The 2,500-nt window shown below is 42.2% G+C and overlaps 1 pseudogene across 1 annotated transcript in view; it reads right to left on the bottom strand.

The window, feature by feature from the left end:
- The window catches only part of LOC146450962 (uncharacterized), a 3,181-nt pseudogene that overhangs the window by 504 nt on the left and 177 nt on the right, over positions 1 to 2,500 (bottom strand). The window contains exons 1-2 of the transcript XR_014860195.1: positions 2,173 to 2,500; positions 636 to 1,881 (exon numbers count right to left, since the gene is read on the bottom strand). The exon at positions 2,173 to 2,500 is cut by the window's right edge and continues 177 nt beyond it. The product of XR_014860195.1 is annotated as an uncharacterized LOC146450962 (transcript). The remainder of the gene's footprint in view (positions 1 to 635; positions 1,882 to 2,172) is intronic.

Genomic DNA, 2,500 nt, shown 5'->3' with positions numbered 1-2,500 from the left:
CACACAAGTCACAAATGGGATATTCACAGCCTCACATGAGAATCTATAAAAGAATTTACATTTATCATATGACCCTGTGCACGCTTTCTATACCAAACTTACTAGCGCAAACAGGGAAAGAAAATCTGGTGGGGCCTTTGCTGCATTTGGTCTGTATGCTGTGTCCTCCAGAAAACTTTTTTCTGGTCCAGCCCTCCCACTCAGTCAATAAGTGTATTTAACAATTATTCCACGAGCGTGCGTTTAATATGAGATGACAGATAGCCAACGAGGTGTGTGGGCCCGAGTTTGCTATAATCATCTCATATCCAACAAGCGCGAGTGGAATTGTTTTTAAAAACAATCAAGTAATATTGGTAGGCCTTGCTGATTTCCTTTTCAAGAACTAGAAAGCAATTTATAGTTGCTACTTCTCGGGCTGGGTATAATGGCTTATATACCTTGGCCACTGAGCCAATCAAAACCCTGGCATTGTATTATACAATGATCCAGTTATTAATAAAAAATGTTATATCACATGGAGGTTTTGCTTGCTTTCTTTATCAGGAGGGGTACTCTAATAGAGGGGAGGGCTTTGCAAAAGTCTTGCTTCTTTAGGATCCTAGCTACTAAATACATTATGGTATTTATCATACCTGTCAAGACTTTGATCCTTTGCTCGAAATTGCGGCAGAACAGTGAAATGGGCTTCACAAAGATTAGAATGGCCCCGCCCTAACTCTGGGTGGATTACTTTGTTGGCTTGCTCTGCTCTGTTTACGCATTCACTTCTGTATGACATCCAATGGAAATCACACGTGAGAGGACACTTGGTTTTGTATGGAATGCCATCGCATTGCAAATCTTCATCCTCGGCACATTTCTTGCAAGAACATGTCAGGGCATCATGGAAATCACAAGACCCGCCTTCCCATTCGTGAACACCTCTGCAGTGGTGGGTCGATAAATCTCTGATACGGCTGACGTATTCCTCCGGTGTTTTACTCTGCTGCAGAATGATGAAGTGGTTGATGCGGGCCCCTTTGATGAAACTGTCAGATAAACAGCCACATCCAGACTTGTGCCTAGTTCCACTACATTTGCATTTTATTGTTTCAATGGTAGGAAATTTTTCCTTGTACTTCCTTTTGATGTCGTCGGTGAATTCCTTCTTTTTTGAGGATTCTTTCAAATTGTTTGTGTTGGCTCTTCCTACATGCCCTCCACATTTATAAACTTTTGCTGTGGGCTGGGTGCTATTTACAGCTTTTGCCGATGTAGAGTCGCCATCTTGCCAAACCGTGTTCACTTTGCATCCTTCATCCTTTGCTTGTTGGTAACACTCATCTGCCAAAACTCCTTCCATGGATTTCGCAGTGCCCTCGTACAGGTCTTCCTCAATGACGTCATCCTTTCCTCTCATGCACTTATGGGCATACCAAAGGAGCCCTCCACTTAGGTAGTTCTTAATAATAAAAGAACCATTCTTACTGAAGTGCCCCCTGGTATGCCAAACACCATCAGATGTGACAACCGCTTTTTTCCAACTACCAAGAACATCAGGTGAGATTGATTTCATTCGCTCCTTCTCGTCTTCGCACATTTCATTCAAAATATCCGTAACAACAGGGAATACAAGCTTAATGATATCGTAGTAACGATTCTTGGTGAAACAGCTGATGCCTAGGAACTGTCTCAAAGTTCTGTCAAACTTGGCAAATCCATGACCAGATAGAAAAAAGGCTACCCCAAGGGCAAGTCCCACAACAGTTCGCCGAGATCCTTCAACAAGGGCTGATCCTTGGAAATTAACTGTACGCAGGTGGCAACTGTTACACGTGAAGGTGGCATTCAGGCTCCCCCCTTGACCGACTGCCTCAACTTTGGAAAGCACCAGAAAACCTAACAAATTTGGAATACGAGAGTTAGCTTAGAAATATAACTCTGTGACAAAAGAGACATGCAAAGCTGTTGATCATAAATTATATTTCTTCATTTAGCATTTCATGGGCATAACAGCTCAGGTCATTTGTATACAATAAGGGCAAATGTGGTCAGATAACTTTTTAGTAGGAGCAAGATAGCAGAGACATGCAGAGGTGCGAGAATATCAGGAAAACAATGAAAATATTCTGTTGGCTTTTGCAGATGTAACATAGCAATAAAGTTTGTAAAATGTTGAGGCTAACTTACCATTACAGTTTGCCGTAGAACACTTGGAGGTGTCATTAATTTGCTGGACGAAATCCATGAGCTGTGATGACTCACAGACAAATAAGCGGTGCTCCATATGTTGACCACGTGCAGTTTTGTCATCTTCGCTGTCACATTCGACCACTTGCAACTTCTCTGGCAATTCCTCATCAGAAAGCAAATAGTCAGAATTGTCAGTCTTTCCCTCGTCTTAGCTGTCAGAGCTTAGTTTCCCAAGTAGACATGCATTCATTTTCCTCGACTTGAGAGCTTCTTTAACGGCTGCCTGCGTTTTGTATACTGTTTTACCTGGACTTGAAAACTGCAA

This window comes from Pavona decussata, unplaced genomic scaffold (assembly GCF_977016875.1).
Source record: "Pavona decussata unplaced genomic scaffold, jaPavDecu1.1 SCAFFOLD_416, whole genome shotgun sequence".
NCBI classification, from domain to species: Eukaryota; Metazoa; Cnidaria; class Anthozoa; order Scleractinia; family Agariciidae; genus Pavona; species Pavona decussata.
Note: the sequence above shows the minus strand (reverse complement) of the source record. Positions and strands in the feature narration are given on the sequence as shown.